Source organism: Quercus lobata, unplaced genomic scaffold, assembly GCF_001633185.2.
Source record: "Quercus lobata isolate SW786 unplaced genomic scaffold, ValleyOak3.0 Primary Assembly Scq3eQI_157, whole genome shotgun sequence".
NCBI lineage: Eukaryota > Viridiplantae > Streptophyta > Magnoliopsida > Fagales > Fagaceae > Quercus > Quercus lobata.
This window is the reverse complement of record NW_022154983.1, coordinates 1,701-8,744: the sequence shown is the minus strand read 5'-3', so window position 1 is coordinate 8,744 and position 7,044 is coordinate 1,701. Positions and strand designations below refer to the sequence as shown.

Here is a 7,044-nt window from a genome sequence, read left to right as displayed (position 1 = left end):
AACGCGGCTCTAGTTCAGGATGGGGCCACGGTTAAGAAACGGGGCTTCAGATTTCCCCTATAGCCGCATGTTAAAAACGCGGCTTTAGGGGAAGTATAAATATTAATAATAAAAATCTCTCCAACCCATCAGCTACCCTCCACCCGATCTCTGAAGCCCTCATCACCTCCATCCGATCTCTCCAACCCTCATCACCTCCATCTCTACGCTCCATCCGATCTGACCCTCATCACCTCCGTCCGATCTCAAGCCTCCATCTCATCACCTCCATCTCTGAAGCCCTCATCACCTCCATCCGATCTCTCCACCCCTCATCACCTCCATCTCTACGCTCCATCCGATCTGACCCTCATCACCTCCGTCCGATCTCAAGCCTCCATCTCATCACCTCCATCTCTGAAGCCCTCATCACCTCCATCCGATCTGACCCCTCATCACCTCCATCTCTACGCTCCATCCGATCTCACCCTCATCACTTCCGTCCGATCTCAAGCCTCCATCTCTCAAGCCTTCATCTCTGAAGCCCTTACCCTCCATCTCCGACCTCAACCCTCACCCTCCATCCGATCTCAACCCTCACCCTCCATCCGATCTCCAGATAAACCCTAATTTTTTTTCTTTCGTCAGATAAATCCTTCCATAAAAAACTTCGCCGACGCCGACGCCGACGCCGAGAGACCAGCCCAGCGCCGACGACCCCAACGCTGACAAGGCCGAACCCATACCCAACGCCGCCGAGCCCATCGCCGAGAAGGCTGGTTCACAAGGCTGTCGGTGGTAAAAAGCGTATGTACTCTCTCTCTCTCTCTCTCTAGTTTGCATGAATTTGGTGTCAATACCTGCTAGAAGATCATCATAAGGTTAAGTTTTGGATATCAATTATGGTATAAAGGAAAGCTTGTTCTTGCAAGCCATTGCGTGGCTGCTAGGTAATTGAAGTGAGGAAAAAAACGAATATGGGAGTTGATCAGTCAGTTGGACTTTTATTTATATAAATCAAATATAGAAAAAGAAACTATATTAATAGGGAATGTTCAATTTCGGCTCTGAACAAACATTTGATGAATTGATGATGTTGGTAATGGTTGACGAGATGGAATGAAGTATGAATTTCTTGTCATATAAAATTATGATTCTAAAAATATACTAAATCTTAAAAAATTAATGTATATATATATATATATGTGTGTGTGTGTGAAAAAGTATGATTTTTTTTTTCTTTCTTTTTCTTTTGGATAGGAAATTGGACATTTTAAAAATTAATTGAAAGAGTATACATCGTTTTGAGAGAGCGTGTTCTAGCAAACAAAAGTTCACTTTAATCTAGGTAGCATAATGCTCAACACCCTGAGCATGTTTTGCTCTCAAACGAATAAGGCTATTGCTATTCCAATGAACGCAATGATTTTCGTATTTATATTTGGTTGATAAACACATCTTATGTTTTGCATTGCTCCAACGAAGGCTTTCTTCTTAATCAAAGCTTTGAATTAGTGAAGCATGAGTAGTCTGTAGCTGTATGGTCTAAAAAACATTTTTTAATTTTTAACCTCTGTTTACTTGGTATATTTATTCTTTCTTTTTTGTGTGTATTTTTTTACCAGGCAAACGAGTGATCCTAGAAGTGGTTTTGCTACTGTTGAGAAGGACTTCCCTGGGGGCTTGACACCAATGCTTGGTGATAGAAAGGTCAGTAACATCTTAATACTATTTTGTGATATTATCCTTGATTTTATTATATCCATGAAAATAAAAAAGTATGTACCCAGCCTTCTAAGTTTCATATATTAGTACGGTTTTAGTGGTGGTGGTTGTAGTTTTCTTTTAGTAAATGATTTCACGAGACTTGCTTCATGGGGAAAAGAATAAAAATAAAAATCAAGAGATGCCCAGTGTACAACAGGAGAATGCTGCTAATGAGCCCTAGCTCTGGCTCAAATGGCACCTTCTTCCAATGTAAGAGACAGCTGGAGGATTTGGTTGAGGTTTAACTTTTAACACCTACTGGGTGTGGTTGTAACTTACCAACTAAAAAAAAGGGAATACGTGGTTATTTTTTATTTTTATTTTTTCACTTATCAAAAAAAAAAATTCTTAGTTTACTAATATCAATCCTGACAACTTGTAGATTCGTGAATATTACAAGCTAAAAATACCTCTTCACATTTCTAAAAGTTAGAGAATAGGTCACTAGAGGTATGCATTTGCATCCTTTTCAACACTGCTGATTTTCCTATGAAAAAGAAAGAGGTTAAGAATCATGCGTTCTGCTCAATAGCATTCCATCTGGGTTTATGTATCGTTAATTTTATTCTGTCTTTCCGTATTGCTTGCACTGATTACAAAGTGCAATTTTCTGTCCATCTTCTAGGTTGAGCACTTCTTCGGGATAAAGCAAATAGCTGATCTGGATTTGTGCTATAGACTGTAAATAAACCTTTTTTCTTTTCTTATTACAGAAAAGAGCTATTGTTTAAAGAAATTTTGCTCTTTGTTTATACTACACTTTACTTGAGCAGGGTTGCATTCTGTGTGTGTGTTAAACAACATGCTGAATCAACTGGATTTTACCGTCAACAGCTCAAGTCAGATGTGAAAAATCCATATTATTGATTAATTCCTTGGCCTGAACCCACATTCTTTGCACTTGAGACTTTGGGAGATACCTATAAGTGGGTATTTTTTTTGTATATTAACATGAGCGCTGATACTGTATATGCTTGTGTCTCTTAAGAGATGCTCTCCATATCTAAGACCTGGATATAGTTGCTAAGGATTTGCATGGAAGAATATATTCATGGATTAAGGATATTGAACTTCCCACAACTATGGCTTTCCTTAACACCAACAGTTGGGAGTGCGTAGGACCTAACCCCATGATTAATGTTCCATTTATACATGTTACCAAACCCACCATCACCAATTTCCTCACAAATAAATTTATCAAGCATTGCTTTGCATCATGCATTCTCTGTTATGAGGTCATACAGTTACTCAAACCCAGCTATAAGAATAATGAAAACATTATCAAGATTTGTTTGTTTTCTAAATTTATGTAATTAGATATTCTTCTTTAATTCACTTTGATGGAAGCACATTATATATATAGTTAAAATGGTTGTGGGACAGTTTTTGTGCCTGTGTTTTATGGTTTTGTTCAGGTCATCTAATGGGATTAGTGCAAATATTGGGTTGTGTTCTCTGTCTTCTTGAACTGGACTAATCTTAAGTACGATTTCACAGCTGGGTTTTGAGTTTTTTCATAAATAGTGGCCTGGTGTGGGGGACATCTGGGAATCTAGTTTCTTGAGATTTTGTGACATTTTACTTAACCTTTTTTTTAATCTCAAGCCATCCATTTTTAATCCCAAAAGGAAGGATGTGTTATAAGAATGACTTTACTGCCATATTTAAAATAATTGTATTTTATACGATTTTGTTAATGAATACCTTAAAAACATATTTTCAATAATATTAAAAATTTAAGCCGAATGACAAGAACAACACCTAGCTATTATACTCAATCTTTAGGAAATAACATTGTTCTCTCTAATTCTAAAAATAATTAACACCATACCTCCTTTATGGCCCTATTTCCCCTTAAAGTTTAGTGGGGTTAACATTGGACATGGAAATGTTTCTTTTTAAGGAAGGTTAAAATGCAAAACCACCTCATAGGGTTTGGATAAGTTACAAAAACACCAATAGAGTTTTAATTCTTCTGTATAGCTTCATGAGGTTCTCAAAAACCATGTGTTGGAAACCTCACAATTTGCCAATTAAGCTGCAAAGCTATTATCAAATAGATTACCAATTTATTAAATAAATAAAATCTAGAAGAATACATCAATTGAAGATACCCAATGAGTGTAGGGCACCCAAGCTCTCTACTTGTGGAACATACAAAAGGAAAAGCAACCTTGAACGAGAGAGACTTTCAAATGTACACTAGGGAAAAGTAGACCCCAAATTTATGGTGTGAATGTAAATATGTAGGATTTGGTTGATAAAAATCTCTTTTGTGTTTGTTTGTTTATTAAGAAACCAAGCTTAAATTTTATTTTTTGGCTTATTTGATAAACTAGCAAGGGGAACTTTTGAATCTACACTAAAGAAAAAGTAGACCCCAAAATTGTTGGGGGAAAATGGGCATTTGCTCTTAATTTACGAACTATGCAGCAAATTACTCTTATTTTGAAACTATTTAACAAAATGCCCCTATTTTTTAAACTTAATTTTAACAAAATCGAGTTACAGGTAAAACTTTCATGCATATTTTGCTAGTTAAATTTTTTTGAAGATATTAAGTTTTACACCAAGTTTCAAAATAGCCGCATTTTGGTAAATAACTTCAAAACATATGCATTTTACTACATACTTTTCAAATTAGGGGTAAATGGCTATCAAATTGTTGTGAGAGTAAATACCTATTTTCCCCAAATTGTTGTGAACGTAACTAGCTGGGATTTGGTTGATAAAAATCTCTTGTTTATGTCTATTTATTTATTAAAGAGCCAAGCTTAAATTTTATTTTTTGTCTTTTTTGATAAATAAGCTTAGTACAAATAATGGGCTTGATAAAGATTGAAAATAGGCTTGAATAATACGCCCAAACAATTTTTTTGACCATGCCCCTAAGATTTCCATGGTGGTACACATGGCCCACTTAATAGGTTATTGTTAATTTTAGTTTTGGGGTTTTTGTATTTGGGTGATACTTTCTTGACTGGTGTGAGTCTGTAACGGAAGAGTAAGAATATGAGGGAGAAAAGAAAAGTCCGAGTTCATTTCAGAGTTTGTTTCAAAGCAAGAAGAGAGAGAAAAAAGGGAGCCAAATTGGGAAATTAATAAAATAATAATATGCAAAGCTACAATAACTATGCATATATGCACGGTTATTGTAGCAATTGTGCATTTATGCACAATTTTACACCCACAAATGTTGGTCGTTTTTTGGTCAAAATGTGAAAAATTACTTACTGTTTGTATTTTGCAAGATTGTGGTTGCTCTTATATCCATGTATCTCATTTTCCATATCTAAACAGAATATATATATATATATATATATATATATATATATATATATATATATTAAAGTACTAGAATTCTTAGATTTGGGAACCTAGAAGCAGGAGGAGGATTGAGAAAAATTATTACCTATCAAACTCAAAGGCACTAACATTGTAGAAAAGAAGAGACAGAAAGGCAACCCCACCAAAAGTTTAGTAATGGTTAGATTGCTAATGGTGTCAATGTAGAAGGGAAGACATTTGGTGAAGCAACAGTGGAACAATATGTGTGTATTGGCCCATAGAATGGGCACAAGAGTTTAGCGCACGTGTTTGTAACTCAGTTTGTGGAGTTTCTGTGCTTAGTGAAAATTAGAGGGAGTGAGAAGTATCTATTTCTATTAACTATATAAAAAATAATAATAATAATAAAAATAAATAAAAAATAAAAAATAAAAAAAATGCAATGCCTCTATAGTGCCATTTGGGTTTAGTGAGCCACTTTGTCTCTTTTCTTTTTTTTTTTTTTTCTTTTTCTTTTTTCCTAGTTTTGAACAGTAGCTATAGTATCAAGTGGCACTATAGCTATAGTAGCTATAGTTTTTTTTTTTTTTTTTCCTTCAATCTTCTATTTGTACTTTTTTCCCTTTTATTGAGCAAGCTTTGGCTCATGATTTAATCCATCGTACTTGTCATGAATAAAGAATTCACAATCTTCCTATAAAAAACTAAAAATAAAAATAGACTTGTGGTTTACTGATGATATTGATAATCTTTTCTGTCATCTCATACACACACACACACACATATATATATATATATATGTTATCTTTCATAGTTTTATTTTCTTTTTTCTCTTTTTTCTTCAAAAACTCTCTTAGTCTCTCTCTTTTTTCTTTTTCTTTTTTTTTTTCCCTAAAAAAAAAAAACAATGATTTTGATCTTAGGAATATATATTTTAATGCCCATTGTACCTATTTTTCTTTCTACTCATCTTTGTTTCTTTTGTTTGCTTGTTAGATATTCTCAAGCTCATTATAGTATTCACAATCAATTGTGTGTGAGAATTCTATTTGTAGGCTCTTTTGTGTGTGAAACGTGCTGTTGAAATGAAAGGCAAAACGGTGCATTTAGTGATTTTTTAGCGATCTGTGATTAATATTGTCTTATTTATTAATTTTACTATTATTCCTTATAATAAATGTATTTGAACTTTGGCTGCTGCTGTATCATGCCCAACTAGCGTATAGAAAGTTATAGAAAAATGGTACTATGCGTTATTGTTACTCAATGCCTTGAAATGCAGCTAATATGAAGAGCAGTAAAGTCTTAGAATGATTCAAGTAATGGCTTCAATCAAACTAACTAATATTGTGATCAGATGTGCATGATGATATGGGTTTGTTGAATATAATGTGAGGAGTGAATAATAGTAGATATTTTTAGTTGGTATTACCTATGGATGTAGGTGCACTCAGTTTCCAAAACACTGAACCAAGTTAAAGTTGTTAGAGGGACAACTTAATGTGTTAGCTTTAAGATTATATTTGCCCCCACTTGAATGAGCTTGCTATAGGGTTCCAGGAAAATCACCTTCAGTATACAACTAATCCCCAATTCTACAACTAGCAATCTTGAAAGAATCTTGTGATTTTTTTCTCCTATGGTATTAAACATTGTTTATGCTGTAAAAGACATATAACTTTCATTTTCCTTCATAAATGAATATGAAACACCATTTATGTATGTAATGAAGAGTTGCCTTTGAAAAGTTACACTTGAAAATTAACAGTTTGGTAATACAAACCCTCTAAACGAACGCCTTCTAAAACAAAAATAGAGGAAAATAGAATAAGGTCATGTGATTACTTACTCTCTTGAGTGTTCCGGAAGTGAACATTTCGGAGATGAAGTTGAACGTTCTACGATTGATATCAACCCAAGAGGTGTACAATCGCATGATGGAGTCATGGTCAAGGTTCTTGAGAAGGTGAAACTATGAGTAAAGTCACTGTTATTTGGGAATTTGTATAT

General features: G+C 34.4%; 1 long non-coding RNA gene across 1 annotated transcript; it reads left to right on the top strand.

Moving 5' to 3' along the window:
* The first annotated feature begins 664 nt into the window (after window positions 1-664).
* LOC115973639 lies at window positions 665-2,677 on the top strand. The gene is made up of 3 exons (XR_004087796.1): window positions 665-786; window positions 1,605-1,689; window positions 2,372-2,677. It is a non-coding gene; the product is annotated as an uncharacterized LOC115973639 (long non-coding RNA).
* The last annotated feature ends 4,367 nt before the right edge of the window (window positions 2,678-7,044 follow it).